The sequence below is a fragment of the Macaca mulatta genome, chromosome 2, assembly GCF_049350105.2.
Source record: "Macaca mulatta isolate MMU2019108-1 chromosome 2, T2T-MMU8v2.0, whole genome shotgun sequence".
Taxonomy (NCBI): domain Eukaryota; kingdom Metazoa; phylum Chordata; class Mammalia; order Primates; family Cercopithecidae; genus Macaca; species Macaca mulatta.
In genome coordinates, this window is record NC_133407.1 from 127,316,092 (window position 1) to 127,337,806 (window position 21,715).

The 21,715-nt window shown below is 38.0% G+C and overlaps 1 long non-coding RNA gene across 1 annotated transcript; it reads right to left on the bottom strand.

The window, feature by feature from the left end:
* Nucleotides 1-1,799: 1,799 nt before the first annotated feature.
* On the bottom strand, nucleotides 1,800-21,348 carry LOC144339531 (uncharacterized). Its single transcript, XR_013414556.1, has 3 exons — nucleotides 20,615-21,348; nucleotides 17,916-18,093; nucleotides 1,800-2,023 (listed from the first exon to the last, which is right to left on the bottom strand). It is a non-coding gene; the product is annotated as an uncharacterized LOC144339531 (long non-coding RNA).
* Nucleotides 21,349-21,715: the final 367 nt, after the last annotated feature.

Here is a 21,715-nt window from a genome sequence, read left to right on the forward strand (position 1 = left end):
ATCAAGAAGCTGCTACACTAGACCAGGTGAGGTATGGTGAAGGCACAGTTGGGGTATTAGCAGTAGACAAGTAAGAAGTGGAAGGACTTAGGGTACATTTTGAAATTAGAGATGACAGAAATTGCTGTTGGATTGGAGAAATAATCTAGGGTATGTGATAGTGATTAAGTGCTCAGGCTTAATCCTTCTCCTTCTTTCAAATGGGTAATCTTGGATAAGTTACCTAACTTTGAAGCCTAGGAAATAAAATTCTTTCATATGTTGAAAGTAGCATCAGTAACTACCCAATGAGATGAGATTGAATTCTAAATAAGATAATCAAGGGCATTTCATAACACTTGACTTTTGTTAGGTTCTCAAACATGAGTGGGTGATGATGATAGTGATGATGATGATGATGGATTCCTAAACTTTTGAGCTTAAAGCCCTATCTCCCTTTTCTGAATTTGAAAGTAACGTGTGTGTGTGTGTGTGTGTATGTATGTGTGTGTGTGTGTGTGTGTGTATATATATATATAATTTGACATATATACACATATATATATATAAATAAAATTTGGCACTCGCTATATACTAGTTAACTTCTCACATGTTAAAATTTTGAAGCTTTCTGATCATATATGGTACCTTATACTTCTTTGTAACCTAGGATGTTGTACATAGAGTAAACATTCAATAAATATTCATTAAAGAAAGAAAGAATGAACAAGCTCCTGCTTTGTTTTGGGGCAAAACAGAGTCACTTGAAGATTTGAGGGTTGTTGAATTATTATTAAATCTGCTTTCCCCTCTTCTCATTTGTAGCAAGTAAATGATAATTCTAAGTGGTATCATACTATACTATTTGTGAGTCCTTAAATGTCTACAGGAAATACTGCCACAGGTACCTAGGTCTAAAGATCACTTTCATGGGTATCACACTGAGACAAACAAGCCACGTAATCCCTTTCTCATGACTGTAACTCAGTCCCTGTGAAAGTCATTCTAACTATGATATGAATGGTCTGATGTTTTCATCACAATGACACACTCAGGAAACCTAATAACCATATAAGCGGCAAGCCAGGGGACTCTGTACAGTAGGAGGAAATGTGCAGTGAGTCATTAGGCCAGATGGAGACCTTGTAATTATTTAAGCCTACTGTTTCTTCTCCAGTGACAAAACCTTATTGTCATTAATAACACGTACCACATCATCAGTACAGCAGCATTCACTCTTGATTTCTTTCAAGAGTCCTTTGACATTGCTAACATAACTTAGAGGGCCATACTTTCCCCCACTTTGATGCCAAAAGAATGCACTTTGGTTAACTACCTTCATTACAAACATCACCTCTCAACAAGAGGCAGCCTGTGTTTAAGTCCAGTTCTACAAATCTTATAATTAGGGAATTAAGGGAAGTTTTCTAAACTCTGTGCCTCAGTTTCCTCACCTGTAGGGTGAAAATGATTATAGCATATTATTACCTACCTAAAAAGTTTAAGGTGAGGATGTACTATGTCAATATATATAATGTGTCTAGAACTGAACACATGGTAAGTACTAGATGAATATTTGACATTATTATGTTCATTATTTTCATCAGAATGAGAGGCATTAGCAGGTTCTTCATTTTCAACCAAGCCTCAAACTTTTAAAGTTTAGCATGTGCAAGTTATAGAATGTTTAGGCAGTAAGAGAAAGTTATTACCATTCTCCACTGCTGTAACTGTTTGACCAGTCTGATTTTAATAAATTAGAATTTAATAGAGCATTTCTATAATGTCAAAACCTGGGTTTCTCTACTTACCATAGTCATTGCTGTACGAGAGCAAAATCTGTCACAGTCCACAGCTTCCACGGTGAGGTTATATTGCTTCACAGACTCATAGTCTGGCTGTGTGGTAAGTTCGATCATTCCAGAGAGAGGATGAATCCAGAATCTTTGTATAACCTGGGTGTCTCCATTGGCTATTTTGTATGTCACACAGTTTGGTGGGTGGTCTTCATCAATGGCAATCACTCTTCTAACTTTGTAGAATGCTGCCAATAACATTTTACAAGGCTCATTCTCATCATGCAGATACATTGCTTTAAAAAACTTAACATGTCTTTGTTTACCAAATAGTATCATACTTTCTCAAAGGATCAGCCTCTATTCTTTTGGACAATGAAATATGTTTGAAGACCTTCAACTCTACATAACGGAAGACAAATTGAGAGAAAGTCCTCTATCACTTTAAACCATTTGCCTTGAGTCAAATAACATCAGTTAACAGTAAGTTTACAATAATAATGATTAGCTTACATGCACTGCATGAATATTTTCTACTAGGCATTATGCTAAGATTAGCATCAGATAATGGTTCACAGCACAGACTCAAACCAAACTTCCTAGGCTTCAAGTTTCAGCTCTGTCATTTATTAGTGCAACTCATTGGAAGATTCTGCAACCTCTCCAGGCCTCATATTCTTTATCCGCAAACTAGTAATAATATATACCATACAAAGTTGTTGTGAGGATTGAATGAGTTAAAATGTATAAAGCACTTTGAATAGTACCTAGTATATAAGTAAATACTAAGTAAAAAATAGCTATTATTTAATTGAATTATCCATTGAATCTTCTCAACAGGCTTATGATATATCTACTATTACTGTCCTCATTTTATAGATAAGTAAATTAGGTCTAGTGGTATTAAGTAACTTGCTCACCATCACAGAGCTAATAGTGGTAGAATCAGGATTTAAATTGGTACTTGATGATTCTACAGCCCATATTTTAAAAATCACGTTCTGTAATTCCAGTGTGCAATACCCCCAAATAATCTCTTAGAAGAGAAATGGGTATGATCTATTGGCTGCATAATAAATATACTCAAATTGTTATTATTATTATTATTATTATTATTATTATTTTGAGACAGGGTCTCACTCCATCACCCAAGCAGGAGTGCAGTAGTGCAACCATGGCTTACTACAACCTCAGCCTCCTGGCTCAAGTGGTCCTCCTGCCTCAGCCTCCTGAGTAATTGGGACTACAGGTGCATGCCACCACACCAAGGCAATTAAAAAAAAAATTTTTATACATATGAGGTCCCACTATGTTGCCCAGACTGGTCTCAAACTCCTGGGCTCAAGCAATCCTTGCACCTTGGCCTCACAAAGTACTGGGATTACAGGCGTGAACCACTGCACCCAGTCTAGACCCAAATTCTTTATCCTTCCTATGTTCATGCTTTTTGCCATTTAACCTCATAGTGCCCCTCCCATTCTGACTTGGGGCCCAGCCTGCAACTTGTTTTTGCCAATGGGATATTAGCAAATTCGATGTAAGCAGAAACCTGAAAGGTACTTGCATGATCAGGCTTGCCTTTCTTGTGCACTTTTTTTCTTTTTTCTTTTTTCTTTTTTTTTAGATAGAGTCTGGCTCTGTTACCCAGGCTGGAGTGCAGTGGCATGATCTCGGCTCTCAGCTCACTGCAACCTCCGCTTCCTGGGTTCAAGTGATTCTCCTGTCTAAGCCACTCAAGAAGCTGGGATTACAGGTGCCCACCACCATGCCTGGCTAATTTTGTTTTTGCTTTTGTTTTTGTTTTTTTGACAGAGTCTCGCTCTGTCCCCCAGGTTGGAGTGCAGTGGCGCAATCTCGGCTCACTGTAACCTCCACCTTCTGAGTTCAAGCGATTCTCCTGCCTCAGCCTCCTCAGTAGCTGGGATTACAGGTGCCCAACACCACGCCCAGCTAAGTTTTGTATTTTTGGTAGAGACAGGGTTTCACCATGTTGGCCATGCTGATCTCAAACTCCTGACCTCAGGTGATTCACCTGCCTTGGCCTCTCAAAATGCTGGGATTACAGGTGTGAGCCACCGTGCCTGGCCTCTTTGCAATTCCTCCTTTTTCCTGAAAACAAGCTCAGGAGAGCCTGCTGGAAGACGAGAGAGGAACCAAACCTTCCCAGTCACCCCAGCCAAAGCCAGAATAGATCAGCTGAAAGCTAGCCAACTCTGGCAATTTTGAGCAAGCCCAGTCGTGACCAGACAGACAAGCCAGCCACTTCTTAGACTCATGGGCTAAATAAATGTTTATTGTTGTATTACACTAGTATTTTGTCGGTCTTATTACACAGCATACTTATAGTAGTAGGTAACTAGTACCACAAGTTTACCCCTCAGTCATTTTTGCCTGAACTGTAAACTCCAGGGCAAACACCTTATCACTACCATTTACTGAAATACCACTATACAATGGCTAGCTCACCAACACATGTACAGGACATTTTGGTTGCTAATAACCAAGAATAAAAAATTAAGATAAAGAAATCATTTCATTGCTGTTCCCATCGCTTTCAGCCTAATAGGGTTTCTTTCTCTGTTTGTATCCTCCTTTTACCAAGGTTCCCTATCAGTCTCTAATAAAATGTTATTTTTCAATTGTTATTATTATTTTTTAATAGATACAGAGTCTCACCATATTGGTCAGGCTGGTCTTGAACTCCTGGCCTCAAGTGATCTGCCTGCCTCAGCCTCCCAAAGTGCTGGGATTACAGGAGTGAGCCACCATGTCCTGCCTAATAATGTGTTATTAAGCAGGCAATGAACATGTCTCATAATACCAAAAACAGAGAAACCATACTCATGAAAAAAAATGTGTTTTGTTATGGCAAATCCAGAATATAAAGAGTCCAAACTTGCTTACATGAAATAATTAGTATTAAGAGAAAAGTGTCACAATGGATACAAGACCACATAAAATAGATTACATGTAAAACTGCCATCTCTATCAGACAGTCCTGGGCAAAGATGGTGTCATTTTCCATTTAACACCTGAATAAGTATAATAGGAAGCTTATTGTTCTATAAGTATAAAATTAACCTTTCAATAAAAACTAAAAGCTATATTGAGCATCTTTAGCTGAAGTTTAAAATAGAGTAATTATGAAACTCTGCAACTCTGCCAAATACCTCATCAAAAACTATTGGAAATGAAATATATTTTGCCTTGTGACTTGCAACCCAGTGTGATTTCATTATCATGTATTCTCTTCTAAATAATTTCTGATGCAGAAATCTTTTTGCCTATTCCTAACCCCCTCTAGAAGTTTTTGCGAATTTATCACTTACCATTAGAAAAAATTTACTGTAAATATTATAAATTTCCATAACTTGGGGGGAAAAAAACCTCATGTAGTTCTCAAATACACTCAAATTTTCTGCGCTAATCCACACAGTATGAAAAAGACTTCCACATTAATGGATTTTTTTAAATGTCCTCAAAGTCTATAGGCCAAATGTTTGATATTACTAGGAGAGTTCATTTTCTGAGTAGTTTTACCTTTCCAATTTCCTCCTTTAAAGCAAATTGCCACTGACTGTGAAGATTTTATTTCTTCTGATGGACATCTCAAAATCCAACTCTCACCTAAATTTACTCAGTTTGTGTACTCTGGTGGGGAGGATGAAGGGAGATTTTAAAAAAAAAAAAGAAAGAAAGAAAGAAAGAGAAAAGTTCTGGCACATTCTACATTGTAAGCACTCAATAAATGATAGTGATTATTATTTGGAATGGTATTGCGGCTATTTTAATATGTGTCATGTAGTTAACATACTAAAATTATCAGCTAATCCTCCTCTTAACTCATAAAATAATTATTGTAATCTTTCTTTTACAGATGAGAACTCAAAGACACAAACAGATTATGTGACTTGCTTTGAGTCATTTAACCAGCAGTAAGAGAGTCAGCTTTGAATCTAGATCTACATGACTCTAGGTCTCGTAGTTTTTTGCTGTATCAGTGTGCTCCCTTTTAAAGACCTAGAAGTCCTCTGTCTCGGAAAGCAAGTCACTAGACAACTATTTGGAGAATAGTACACATAGGGATGACCCACTTATTTCTTTATATGAATTCCCAGAACTTGTTTTCAGATCTCCGTTGGTCTCAGTCAACAAATCCATCCAAGAAAACCAGCCTGTAATAATAAACAGAGAACTAGACCAGGAATTTGGAAGTTTTCATTAAGCTACAATATCTGCTACTTATTAGCTGTGTAACTTTGAGTAAACTCATTTCTTTCTCCACTCCAATTTTCTTATAGTGAAAAAAAAGAGGTCGAATCCTTCAGCCATTCCAAATCAACAATATTATGACTGAAAATTCTCAATCCTTCTTCTTAGCCATCAATAAAGTATTAAATGATGCCTAAGAAAATGTGTAAGCGTTCAATACATTTAGAGTGTTTTACCTTCAAACATAAAATTAAATTTCAGGAAAACTTCAGTTAGTTGGAAAGAAACTGAGATGAAACACTTACTTCTCCTAAAATGGTATTTTTAAAAATGCCAGTCTTAAAAGGCAAAACTATGGAGACAGTAAAAAGATCAGTGGTTGCTAGGGATTGGGGGAAGGGAGAGATAAAAAGGAAAATGGAATTTTTAGAATAGTGAAACTACTCTGTATAATCATAAAATGGTGGATACATGTCATTTTACATTTGTCCAAACCCATGGAATATATAATCCCAAGGGTGAACCCCAATGTAAACTGTTAACGTTGGGTGATAATCATGTGTCCATGTAGAGTCATCAATTGTAAAAATGCACCACTCTGGCAAGGGGTGTTGATAATGGGGGAAACTGTGCATGTCGGGGTTGGGGGAAGGAGTGTATAGGACATCTCTGTACTTTCTCCTCAATTTTCCTGTGAACCTAAAACCGCTCTAAAACACAATCTCTTTTTTAAAAAATGCAAGTCTCTATTTTTAAATCTTGCCTGGTTCTGTTAACTTTGGGAGGTCGTGGAATCCCTTTTGTAACTTGATGAAGGCTATGGAGCTTTTCCCCCAGAGATTCTCAAAGCCCATGTTCACACCCTCTGCTCCAGATCTATGATTTACAAGCCAGGAAATGATTAGATGATTGTGAACTATTCAACTTCTGACTCATCATCATGCTCTTTTAACTCTAGAACTCCCTGGAGCTAGAAGATTACACTATTGACCGCTACAGAGAAATTGGAGAATATGAAGAAAGGAAAGAAGTTACTGTAATGAAGCTCTATCAATAAAAGACTACTCAAAAATCAATATTGAGTACTTCCAAAAGCCCATAGGTGGAATGGGGGGTGGGAGGGTGAGAGGGGACCAGAATCCTGTTTACAATAAATTCAATTTATATGCAACTTTTCTGGATTGTCTGGTCACATATTGCAAAATCAGACTGTATTATATTCCAGAACCAGGATATAATAGGTGTGTATTTATTTCACAGAGAGGTTAAGAACTTCTCCAAAGCTGCATAGTGAGGGAAAAAAAAAAAATGAAATCCAAATACAGCCCAGATACTGTGGCTCATGCCTGTAATCCCAGCACTTTGGGAGGTGGAGGCAGGAGGATTGCTTGAACCCAGGATTTCAAGACCTGCCTGGCCGACATGGCAAAACCTCATCTCTACAAAAAATACAAAAATTAGCTGGGCATGTTAGTGTCCACCTGTAGTCCTAGCTACTTGGGAGCCTGAGATGAGATGATTGCTTGAACCTGAGGCTGCAGTGAAATATGATTGTACCACTGCACCCCAGCCTAGGCAAGAGAGAAGAAAAAGAAAGAAAGAAAGAAAGAAAGAAAGAAAGAAAGAAAGAAAGAAAGAAAGAAAGAAAGAAAGAAAGAAAGAAAGAAAGAAAGAAAGAAAGAAAGAAGGAAAGAAAGAAAGAGAAAGAAAGAAAGAAAGAGAAAGAAGGAAGGAGAGAGAAAAGAGAGAAAGAAAGAAAGAAAGAAAGAAAGAAAGAAAGAAAGAAAGAAAGAAAGAAAGAAAGAAAGAAAGAAAGAAAAGAAAAGAAAGAAAGAAGGAAAGAAAAGAGAAAGAAAGAAATTCAAATATGTGGGCTTTTACTTTTCCAGTCTTTCCTCAGAACATTTGTCTAACGTTTGATTTCCTAGTCTCTCCTCAACATTTATAGTTTTCTGGCAAGGAAATAAGCTGATTTGAAGTAGTGTGGGTTCCACTCAGTGATATGCTGGCAAATGTTTAACAACCAACTCTCTGAAAAAAATTGGGGGGGGTGTGTGTGTGTGTGTGTGCGCGCGTGCACACACATATTCACATAAATATACGTTTGTTACAAATTTTACTGATATAAAAGATAGGGAGCATAAAATTTACAGTTAATAATGAGATATAAATACTCTTTATTGTAAATTTCCATATAGACAATTGCTTTTCACAGAATGCTTTCACTGATTTTTAACAAACTGTTCTGTCCATTGCCACACTGTAATTGCAAATGACAAATGAGTAGCGCCAACATGAATGTTAGTTGCTATTTTCCTTTGTGTTAAAGAGTAAGGTGAAAGTGAAACCATGTCAGAACTTCACTAGTTCATCAATGATGGGCATGGCTTATTTGCTGAATTGGAAAACAGTTTTTGATTGCTAGAAGACTATTCCCACAATTTTTGTGCTACTCACAACAGTAACCTCAGATACAACAGACTTTTACATTTAATCTGTATTATTAACATTTTCTCTATCAATTTCTTAAGACAAGATAATTTAAAACAATGAATCAAGTTCTAATATGTAATGTTTGTTGATTTCTATGGTATAAATGCTCTTACCATTTTCAATTTTAAATTATCAATAATTGTCGCTAACTTGGAAAGAGAAATGCAGTAGCATGCCATTCCATCTATGGAATTTTGCCATTCTATTTATGGAATTTCACCATTCAGTCCCAATAGATGTAAATAACCTCAAGGCAAAGATAATAGCAAAATGTAGTAACATAATTAAGAAGTACTGAGTTTTTAGTATTTACTAACTTTTAACATAATTTTTGTAACTGTTTATTAATTTATTTTTAATAATGACTATTATTAATAATCAGGTTATCAAATTCCTACAAATTCAACAACTGGCTCTTGCAAGCCAGTATTATTCAACTCTAGGACACAACTGGCTCCATCCCTCCCCTGAAGTATTCAAGTCAAACCTGAAGAGATGCTGAGGAAAGGATGTGTTCCTCTCTTAGATGACAGAAGATACAAGGAGGACCTCTGCTGTCTCTTCTAAATTTAACGTTCCTTGATCTATACTAACAAATGTGTCCTACTTAATATGTAATTCATGGCTGAAATATAATTCGGACCAAGATCTTGACTCTGGACCTAAAATCATCACCCCAGACGTTCACAGGATTGAACTGCGTGGACAATGACCACATGGTTTCTACCTTCTTTGCATTTAGATCTAATTAAGAGGCAAGGGGGAAGATAAGTGGAATAAAATTAATATTGTGTAATTTTTTTATTACAAAAATCCTACATCATCAAATTTTAAGGAAGTCTTCGGGGAGCCATCAAGATGATACACTGAAGGTGTTACCAACGAAAAGTGCCTTGTTCTTGAGTGTCTGGGTTCCCACAATGCTCCCTTATTTGCTTGCATTTTGCAAATGTACATGCTTTTTCCACTGGTCACTCGTTTGAAATGTGGTAGGTGTTTCCTTCTGCACGCTTCAACACCATAGACTTGGGGAATCTCTTACCTCCTGACGTTTCCGGAACAGAGAATGAGTAGTGTGCAGCTTTAAATACAGGGCTGAAGTCATTGGCAGGAGCAACCTTCACAATGATGGTCACAGTTACTGTGAAACTGAACACTGAATAAATGCTTTGTAGTTGTAGTTTTATTCCACAAACAAGCTCCCCGTGCCTCCAGGAACAGGTTTAGCATGGAATTTTGAAACTGCAATGGGATTTTCTCTGCTCCCAAGTAACCCCTGCTCCCAGACTCTGTGTTCTCAAGGAACCCAAATAAATTTTGGTGCTTGCCAAAGCAACTTAGTGAAAAATACATAATGTATTGCATGGTATATTTTATTTTGTATGGTGGAAATATGCATGTATTTATATACATCATTTTAAATATATAATTATATATTTCACACAAGATGGTTTATTGTATTTTTCATGGGTACAGTCTCCTCCATTAGAGAGTTTGTTGGAGTGTCACTCTCAACCCAGCATGTGACATTCTCAATTCTGCTTTTAATATATATCCTAGAAACCGGAAGGGAAAGAGCCTCAGAAAATCATGTTCGAGGCTTAGCCTTGAACACATACAGCTGTTCCTAAATATACACAGAGGTTGGTTCCAAGGCCCTGGCATATAACAAAATGTGCACATGCTCAAGTCCTGCAGTCAGCTCTGCAGAACCTGTGGATACAAAAGGTTGGCACTCTAATACATGCAGGTTTCTCACACTGAATACTGTATTTTGGATCTGCATTTGGTTGAAAAAATAATCTGTACATAAATGGACCTTCACAGTTCAAACCCATGTTATTCATGGTTCACCTGTACCCTGAGGCCTTCAACTAGCTTAATTTCTCCAAGGCTCAGTTTCCTCATCAAAGAAAAAAAGGAATAACATCAGTTTCAATCTCCTACATCACAGTGTGGGTATGAAGACAAAATGAGATCATGCCCAAGAAGGTATATTTAAACTATAAAAGATTAAGTAAAAAGCAGCTATTACATTTTAATCACCTCAGCCAAATGTTTGTATATTGTGTGTTACCAAAAATGAACTCTATATTTCAGAAAAACAAGCTTAAACTATCATTACAGAGTCGTCAAAAAGAAGGAACTTGATGTCCCAACATAAAAGCAAGAAACTTGCAAACAGGGAAAAATTTTAATAGAGGTAAAATAATAATTAACATTTACTGTAAAAGGTACTGACTTGCCATTGGCATTATTGTTCCCATTTAGGCAAGAAAGCTGAGGTTCACAGAGTTCAGTTCTTAGACAAAAATCACAAAACTCATAAGTCACTGGACGGGTATTAAACCAAGCCATGTCCACCAGCATCTCCCAAAATATCTTTTTTGAGATGCTAATGTGTCAAATGTAGAATCCTAACTAAACAGAGGTAAAAGGTTTCTTTTTGGCAAGACTTCTTCAGGTTTCTAATGTATCATTATGTATTATAAATCTCCAGGTATGCCTTGCTCCTCAAACTTATTTGACCAAAGAATTCTTCTTTAGTGGATTATCTTGTGGAATTCATGTTCTGAAGAATGCTGGTATTGCCTCTACTGAAAATCCATGCCATGGGTGTCAAACAAACAAAAAAAAAATTAATCTAGGATTCATAGAACCTTTACTTCAGGGAATCTGTGACATTCACTGTATTTTGGTATGTGTTGTTGTGTGCATTATTCAAGGGATAGGATCCACAGCTCTTATCAGAATCTCAAAGGTGTTCATGCCCCGCAAGATTAAGAAGCGCCATTCTACAAAGACAGGTGATTTACACTAAAGCCTCTATATTTCCTACAATGAATGTCACTCATGTGTTGCAAGAGCGGGTGCCATTTACAGCTCTGCCATACAATGATTTTTATTGCATCCATAAACACTCAAAACTATATCAATTAGCTGACTTATAAGAATATACTGAACCACTTGTGCAGTGTTACAAGCATCCTTTGAATGTGTTGGGTGTGAAGGGACTAGAGAGAATGGGGATTTATTATGGTGAGAAAGGTCTTTCCTCTTCCTTATGGGGGAAAGGCTCAAATCTGGTGAGAGGGGAAGACTCGTTTTTGATTAGAAAATCAATATGAGTAGCTGCAAGAAAAAGTATCCATCCTGAAAGGCCAACTGGGCTACGGTATAGGCTTCTTGCATCAGAACACAAGTTAGGAACAGAGAAACCACAACAAGAACACTTCCACGCATAGTGTCATGCTTAAGTCCCTGTCCCTTATGCATCACCTTTCCATGTGGTTGGGTCATTTGTATACAAATCACCTTTGTAGACTTAGCCTCATTACAACTCTTCTATCAGTGTCTCAAGAGGGATTTAATGAGCCCTAGATTTGTTGATTACAGTTCAGCATTAAGTTCCCTTTGGTTGCAAACGTATAGATATATACCATCATTCCACTCTTATCCATCCATGACAGGCAAAGCACTCTTCCTCGTTGCTCCCAGATGCAATCTCAGAATCCTTCTCAATGATCCAAGCAATTACCACCAATGATTCAGACTTCTCACAAGAGAAGAAACTCAAATGCCACCCCTATTCTAGGCTCTCCTTTACTGAGAACTGACATTCTACTACTAAACTTATGTTTGCAACCCAAACACCCACATTGTCTTGAATATCTTTGATGCCAACCACCTACCCGATTACTTATTACCATATTTTCCAGATACAATAGATGCTTGGCATTAATAACAAATGTGCCTAGAATTTTGAGAATCCCTATTTTCACAAACACCTCTATAGCCAACCAACTCTTAAAATGGTAATACGTAGGTGAATATGTAAATGACTCTTTGGGGCACTTGTATGTTCTGATGTGTATAACACTAAGCAAAGGGAAGCAGGTGTCAGGTGTTTAACTAGGCTGGGCCACTGTCTAAGTACTCTGCTCTAGATCTATAGTGCACAATTTAAATATGTACCAAAGAGTGGCTCACAATTAGCAAAACTCTGACTGCTAAATCCACAAATGCCAAGAATTTTATGATCATACAATCTGGGCGGACTTAATCTCACTGTACCGAAGACTCAGTCTAACACAGGCTGACCCAAAATGGTGGGATGGTTATTAAAAGACCAAATGGCAGAGAAGGATAACCATGCCCTGCACCTCCTTGAAGGGCCTGAGCTGTGGAACTTGACAAGTAACTCATGATTTGCATTAATATGGCTCTATATATGTCATATAAAATAATTCAAATAACATACTTTTAAAACATTCTATTACCTATATGTTCACACTACATGTTGCCAAATATCTGGTTCTTTTCAAATAAGAAGTGTCTGGCATTACTACCACAAAGGCATTCAAGTATAAAGCATAACAGTTAGGTCTACACATCCCTTGCCCCTTCTACCTCCAAGGAGTGGTATTTAAGAATTGTGTATTCCTTAAGGCATTGTTAAGAAGCAAAAGAGACTTCCCAGATCTAATGAAAACTTCCAATATGAGTCTACCTAATTCTCCCCTTCCTCCTTTGCCTAACTTCACAAAACTGCCTCAAACATGATGAATCTTTACATTTTAAAATCTAAATTGAAGAGTCTAAAGTATAGATAGTTACTGCTCTTTGAAAAGTTTATCCAGATTACCGGTATGGGAAGGATGTAGGTCATCAAATACTAAAATCATTATTTCATAAGTATGCCCAGCTGCAATTATCTCTGGGTCTTCATAGTCCAACTCTTTAGCAACCTTATAAAACAAGATTTCTTTCATCAAAAATGACCAAATTTTTTAAATGTACATGTTTTCTGATTTGTTTTTTTGAGATGGGGGTCTCACTATGTTGCTCAGGCTATTCTGAACCTCCTGGGCTAACCAATCCTTCCACCTCTGTCTCCCAAGTAGCTGGGATTACAGGCATGTGCCACTGCACACCCAGCTAAATGTACGTGTTTCAAGTAATACATCATTCTGGAAAAGGCAAGCATATCGCCATTTTCGTTTCACAGGGATGGTCTCAGAATATGCCCAAGATTGACAAAGACTCACATACAAAAGTAGGCATTTTGGTGAAACAAAGGCACATCTTAGATTTCCTTCCAGTGTAGATTACTGTTGGACAAAGCATTGTGGAAAAGCAGAATAAAATATGGGATGTATCTTGTCTTTATTGCATGTTAATGGTGTGACCTTAGGCAAAATATTTTAAACGAGAAAATATTTTTTTCTTTCCAAACTTCAGTGTGGGAAAAAAGAGAAAATATTTTGAATGTACTCTGTAAGTGATAAAGCACTATAAAAAATGTAAGTTATTCTTATTATGATGTTTCCTCACCAATTAAAAAATACTTATTAAGTACTAATTATGGTCAAGGTACAGTTGTAGGCACTAATGATATAGCAGTAAACAAGATAGTCTCCTATCAGAGATTTGAAAACATTTAGTAGCATGGGCATGAATCTCAGGTGGCATAAACTGGAATGGATCAATATGACACCGAGTACCCAGGTGTTCAGGAACAACTACATTTTTAAAATTTTAGAAACTGACTCATTTGTCCATATATTCAAGTGTATTGAGTACCCACTATGCACTAAGCAGGTGTTGACACACAAAAATAAACCACTTAGAAATGTGGAAAGCTTACTATCTAATAACACCAACAATGAAGTAGGCATTTACAAAAAAGTCTAATAGGTGATTTGATAGGGAATGTATAACTTATAATGCAAGCCCTTATCAGGGAGAACTAAGCCAGTTATGGCATTAAATGAAGCTTTTAGGAATAAGTAACATTTAATATCTGTGAAACAATTATGTAAATATAAAAATAAATTAGAGGTGGGTAATGATGGAGATAGTTATTCAAATATGAAGTGAACATATGAAGACCCAAATATTAGCATCATGTTTATAAAACCTCCATCTTCATCCAAACTTCATTTTAAAAGGTGACAATTTGGCATTGCATTTCAAAATGAACATCAACCCAGGAAATCTCTTGGCTCAGTGTCTAAGCTTCCAAAATTCACAATATATGCAAAAATCCAGCTTGTAGCTTATGGCGTTTGTCACAAAAATCTGGGGTTAGGGCCAGAGAAAGAGAAAGGTTACCAATGGTCTCAGCCATATCTTCTGGCTAAGTGTGGGGAGGGTGATTGGTGATATTTTGGTTATGAAACCTAATAAAAATTAGCACTTTGAAATAAAGACCTATGGAAATTAGAAGTTAGAACAAGGGATTTCTTCCAAGATAGAATCCCATCTTGCAAAGCAAAAAGAACACTTACTGTGTCCATCATCTGCTGATGGAAAGTGTATAATCTCCAGAGGGTGTAGAGAAGAGGAGCTGATCAACTGTTCCCAAAGCCAGGAGAATGAACCACTGTCACACACATAGTCACACAGACTTATCTCTAAGGAAATCAGTGTGCTTTTTACCCTTTGATTCATTTCCCCAGTTAACCAGGACACAAATTACTTTGTGCTTATTATAAGAAGGAGAAACTGATGGCAGGTAGCAAGATAATAAAGAACATGTCCAAATGCCTTCCAGCAAGGGAGGATCGCTTGAGGCCAGGAGTTCAGGACCACCCTAGGCAACACAGCAAGATCCTGTCTCTACAAAAATAAAAATAAAAATTAGTTGGGTGTGGTGGCAACACCTGTAGTCCTAGGTACTGGGGAGGCTGAGGCAAGAGAATCACTTGAGTGTAGGAGTTCAAGGCTGTGTGAGCTATGATCACACCACTGTACTCTAGCCTGAGTAACAGAGCAAGACTTTATTTCTAAAAAAATATTTTTTAAGACAACAGAGGAGCCCAGAATTATGCTGTGCTGTGTCAGAGTTCCTCTTGCTGAATCTACCAGCACCATCTTAACTGTGGCCATAAAATGACTCCATCTCTCTGGAGTTACAGCAACTGGTTCTCACCTGGATGACATTTTCAGCATTTGGCACTTGCTCAAAGAGTTGTCCAGAACCAACTGGGCCTGAGCTAGGAGCATAAGGAGTTGTATCAGGAGGCTCATCAAGGTCATGACACAAGAGTTTTGCAACTACTGTATCTTTCGCAATTTCCTCCTTGAGTGTGTGCCTGTTTAATTTTTTAAGAAGAAAAATTCCTTTAGATGGATGTTATTTTTAAATGTAATGCATTTTCCATAAATATCCACTAGTTTGGGTAATGCATGTATGTAGATGCCCTGTGTATCCTGAAGCAGACAGATCAACTTTGGAGTACCATCTAAGAAGCTATTTCCCAAAAGGTTCTATGAATTTGGTAAGATTGTTTACATTTTCTGGGAGTGTGTATTTTCTGAACCCAGCTGGGCACTTGTTTGGGATGTGCAGTTGATCAAGAACATCACCTCAGTGGAGAAGTCTTGAGTGGGAATCAGATAATTTTCTGGGATTGTTCCAACCTGGAACATCTGGGTGGTGTGGTCAAGAGAGATAATCCTTACCATTCTATAGGCACAGTGGATTTATTTTCGTCTCAATATGTTTACCCATTTCTTCATCAGGATCTCTCTGCCACAAATGCTCACTCTTAAGCCTTCAGTCTCTAAATCCTACTCATCCTTCAAAGACTAACAACTGTCATTCCTCAAGAAGCTCCTCTGATTATTCCAAGTCTCATGTGTTCTTCCCCTTAACAATTAAAGCATAGCACCTAGAACTTGAAGTCATTGCATATTTTTATCAACTGTTGTTTTACATGTATTCATCTTATCACTCTGACAAGATACAATCTTCTTACAGCAAAAGACCATAATAAGTACTCATTCTGTCACCACTGGGGGCTATAGCACTGGGTGCAGCATATGGTAGGTGTTTGGTTAATTAAATATGATTCTCCTGGGGGAAGAAGGAGAAAAGGTAGAAGAAGAAGAAGGAAAGTGGGAAGCAGAAAGGATAACATTTACTGAGTGTATGCCAAGGCCAACTAAACAAATTCCAAGCATTGATTGTATTTGATCCTTACGACAATGATATGAGGTAGGTGCAATAATCATCTCCATTTGGAAGGTAGAGTAATTGGGACCCAAACAAGACCACATGGGTGGTAGTTAGCAAGACTAGATTTTGCTTTTCATTAGGCAATCAGGAATAAAACCTAGGAAACATGGAACCGCTGTCCTATGTGTAAATAAGAAACAGAGGGGAATTAAGGGGGAAGAAGAGTGACAGTGATGTAGGTTTGGAGACTGAGTTTCTGATAATAAAAATATTCATACTAATGGTAATACAAACCCACCATCCCTTATCCAAACTCCAAAATCCAAAGCTCTGAAACTAAGAATTTTTTCATAACTTACTTGGCATCAAAATTTAGCCTCACCCTACCTGAAATTTTCGACTTCAAAACCTTACCTGAACTGTCAGATCTTTATTTGTCCCATTTAGTGTGAGTATTCACTATAAATTTGAATATGGGGTATATGGGGTATTACTCTTACTGGGGAAGTTGCATAGTATATGATATACACATCCTATTACATTTCTAAAATCAGATAAAAATATTTTCATCCTGAAACATATTCAGATAATGGGTTATGTACCTGTAATAAATCTCATTTATAAAACTCATGTGATATGTGGGCACTGTGTTCAGAATAATGTCACATAAATTATCCCATTTTTTTCTTCATAACAATCCTGCAGGGTAAGTATTATTATTATCCAATTTTCAAAATAAAAAGCTGAAAACCCAAAGGCTTAAGTAAGTTACCAAAGATCACACAGATGAAAAACAATAGAACCAGGATTCCAAGCTAGGTGTATGGTTCCAAAATTCAAGCTTTTACCACTTACTGCCAGATCCTGGAAACCCAACTTGCAGTAATAAATAGTGATATAGTTTGGATATTTGGCCCCTCCAAATGTCATTTTGAAATATTATTCCTAACGTTGGGAGATGGGGCCTGGTGGGAGGTGTTTGGATCATAAGCGTGGAACCCTCACGAATTGTGGGATTGGTACCACCCGTCCAGAGTCAGTTCTCACTCTGGTAGTTCATAGGAAAGCTAGTTGTTTAAAAGAGTGTGACACCTTCACCCCTCTCTTGTTCCCTCTCTTGCTATGTGATGTATCGGCTCTCCCTTTGCCTTCATCCATGAATAAAAGCTTCTTAGGCCTCACTCAAAGCCAAGCAGATGCTGGCACCGTGCTTTTTGAACAGCCTTCAGAACCATGAGCTTATTAAACCTCTTTTCTTTATACATTACCCAGTCTCAGGTATTCTCTTACAGTAACACAAAATGGACTAACACAGATAGTCCCAACAGGTTATTTCTGAGGACCATCACCTGGGGTTGAACAAGAGTCAATGTGATGATTAACCACATGTCCAGTTGGGCCAATAAATATGGTAATCTCTCTGCTCTCTACCCACTCCAAATTCTTGCCCCTGCCCACTCATCTCAACTTACCTAATGAGGTACCGATCACAGAAAGGTGAGTTGTCATTAATGCCATGGATATAGGCAGTTACTAGAATTGCTGCACACCGCCGGTTACAGTCACAAGCCTTAATGGAGAAGGACTGGACACTTCCAAACCCTGTTCTCTCCATGTCAAGACGTGTAGCAGTAACCACAGTCCCATGCTCTGTAACAAAATAGCACATCTTCTACAAACTGGTCCATGCTGTCATTTTCAAAATTACTTTATTACATACATAGCAATGGAAAAGATAAGGTGAAAATTATGCCCCATTCATTAGAATTAAGAAATAGATTCAGGCCAGGCGTGGTGGCTCACGCTTGTAATCCTAGCACTTTGGAAGGTCCAGGTGGGGAGATCACTTGATGCCAGGAGCTTGAGGCAAGCTCTGGCAGCATAGTAAGACAGATCTCTTCAAAAATAAAAATTACAAGTTAGCCATGTGTCGGTGGGAGGATCGCTTGTGCCCAGTTCAAGTGTGCTGTGATCACACAACTGCACTCTAGCCTGAGCCGCAGAGCAAGACACTGTCCCATAAAATAAATAAATAAAATAACAGAAAAAGAAACTGATTCAAAATATAGGCACAATTTTAATTGTTTATCACCAAAATACACTAATTAATCATATTATGTTAGCTGATCACAAAAACAAAATTATTTTTGGCTTAGGGGAACAGAGAAGACTTTTTAGAAGAGGAGGCCCTTATTTGGGGACTTGACATATGTAGGATAAGAAAATGGTGGTGAAGCGGCTGGGCGCGGTGGCTCAAGCCTGTAATCCCAGCACTTTGGGAGGCCGAGACGGGTGGATCACGAAGTCAGGAGATTGAGACCATCCTGGCTAACACGGTGAAACCCCGTCTCCACTAAAAAATACAAAAAAACTAGCCGGGTGAGGTGGCGGGTGCCTGTAGTCCCAGCTACTCGGGAGGCTGAGGCAGGAGAATGGCGTGAACCCGGGAGGCGGAGCTTGCAGTGAGCTGAGATCCGGCCACTGCACTCCAGCCTGGGCGGCAGAGCGAGACTCCGTCTCAAAAAAACAAACAAACAAACAAACAAAAAAGAAAATGGTGGTGAATGGGGAGATGATTCCCAGTAGAGAGTATCATAAATGAAAACACGAACCATAACTCACTGTGCTTTCCACACATCCATCCACTTATCCACTCGACAAACATTTACTGAGTGCCAATTATGTGCCAGGGAACTGTGCTAAGTTCTGTATATGCTACAATGAAGTGCAATCTCTGCATTTATCAAATTTATAATCTGGGCTTGGAGACAAACACTAAGCAAGTGTAGAAAATCACAATACAAAATTCGAACAGACATATTATTAAGAAAATGAAAACTGTAATGTGATTTTTTAAAATAAGGTCTAATGGTCAGATCCTGAAAAACACAAGAGCAGACATCCCAAGGCAGGCAGCCTAGTTATTTGGTTTCAGTATAATGGACCAAGGTGGCCAAGGAACAGGATGAGGTTGGAGAAAGATACAAGGGCCAGAGAAAATACCTTGGGAGTGAGGTAAGAAGTTTGGATTGCATTCCGAATGCCAAGGAAAATCCAAGGAGGATTTTACACAGGGGAGGAATATGATCCAGTTTGACTTCAAAAAATTATTCTAGCTGCTCTGTGGAGATTATTGGAGGCAGTAAGGGTGAAAGAAGAAGCCCAGTTAAGGCAAATGAGCATTAACTTAGGTAAGAGGGAATGGTGGCTATCATGACTGGGGGCTCCTCTAGAGACAGAATCTGAAATGGGGATTTGAGTGAAAGTAGTTTATTTGGGCGGTGATCAGAGCTATGTGGCATAAGGAAAGTCATACAGGGAAGGAAAAATCCCAATAAAAAGTACATTATCAAACAAGTCATTACTGTGGGAAGCTAGAATTTAATAATCCTGGGATCCCTGGAAGCCAGTGTAGAATGCACATTCAAAATTGTCCCCCACCAGAGGCAAAGAACTAGAGTGCACCAATTCCCTTTATTCATTGACTGATAACTCCTAGCAGGGAGTAGTTCTCTAACACTTCTTGGGGGGTGGGGCAAGGCAGAGCAGATATCAGATCCCAATAATACCTGAAGCAAAGAAATGCATATACTAGCAGGTGGAAATTGGGTGCTGCACTGAATTGTTAAGGCTTGAGGAGGTATGAGTAGGATATTGACAGCATTGGCTACAATGGCTTAAACCAGCCTATGTGCTAAGATGACCACCTTCCTTACTCAGCCCTAGAGGAAGCTTTAAATACCACACAATCTGACCCTCCCCTGGTCTCAGCCACAGCTGATTGGATGAGGAATGAATGAGTGACTCTAGAGAGTCCAATCCAATTCTCTCTCTCAAAAAATTTGGACCTGAAGTACAGAGTAGAGTCAGTTAGATCTGAGAAGATGTGCTAGAAGGGTATGTTCAGTGAAGGGCTAGGACTGCTGCTTTGTAGCAGATGAACAGCCACATGTTAGCTCATGAGTGAACAAAGACTTGGGTCTCACAGAGAGTTATTCAACAGATGTTTATGAAGCATCTACTATGTGCTTCATGTTGAGGTTCTTAAAACGAAGAAGACTGATATGTAACCCCAAGAAACTCAGTCTGTGGAGGAAATATAAAGATCAACAGAAGATGGCAATAGCATATGATAGGATATATAATTTGTCAAGAACATTTCTCAACCTACCTTTGTCAACTGCAAAGTAATCATTCTGTGGATCTAGTTCAAAGGTTAAATCCCCCAGGTTATCTTCATCTGTTGCCTGGCACTCCAATCATTTTCCCAATTGGAATTTCTTCATCCAGTGTGATGTCAACTTTATTGTGCCAAGTTGAGTTTATGGAAGTCACACTCGAGACAGCATTTTCAATATTTAGTAAACTTGTTTTAAAAGGAAAAATTATGAGAGAGGCATTTGCTTGCTTTGTATTCTTTTCTTCACCTTATGGTGGCAAAAGAGTAGGAGGTCGGAGAGTGCAATGATAAGAGTGGAATTTGTGACCATGAGCTTAACAAGCAACCCATTTATTGAGCACTTACCTACAGTTTAGACAAACTCCTAAGCATTTTTTAAGTGTTCCTGAATTTCCTCGCAGCAACCCTAGGAAGTAGGGACCGTTTTTTGTCCTCATTTTACAGACATGGAAATGGAAATTGTAAGACCTTAGGTAACTTTCAGAAGTAAATATCAAGGTGGCTGAGAGAGGAGTTGACCTTGGGCCTATCTGGCTCTAGAGAGCCTGTATGCTTAATCACTGTGCTCTTATCCTTCCGTAAGAACCAGCTTCTTATTGGTTCTTATACTAAATCATTGTTGACCCTCAATATGGTTTTATAAACTCCTTGATGATAATATTAGCCAGACTCTCCCTTGAGGATAGAGATAATCCAACATAAGTCAGACACTAAGAACATATTGCACTAATAACACTTTATACTATTGCAATTTCAATACACTTTACACTCTAAAATTATTTTGCTTTCAGTTTTTGAGAAAACCCTTTTTAAAAAATCTTACATCTTAAAGTAGTTGTTTACATCTTACTCGCTTATTTCCCTTCTCAAAAAAAAAAAGCAAACATAAAAATTTAATAATGAATTTGTAAAACATTTTCAAATTCAATTTTCAAGCTCGAACTAAAATATTATGTTTTATGATCTTACCTGCAGGTAAGAACGGGGTCCTTATTGTTTACATTGATGAGAAAAATCTTTAGATTTCCAGTTGTGAACAGTCCTCCAGAATCAACCACTTTAATAATCAGTGAAAAACTGAAAATGAAGCCA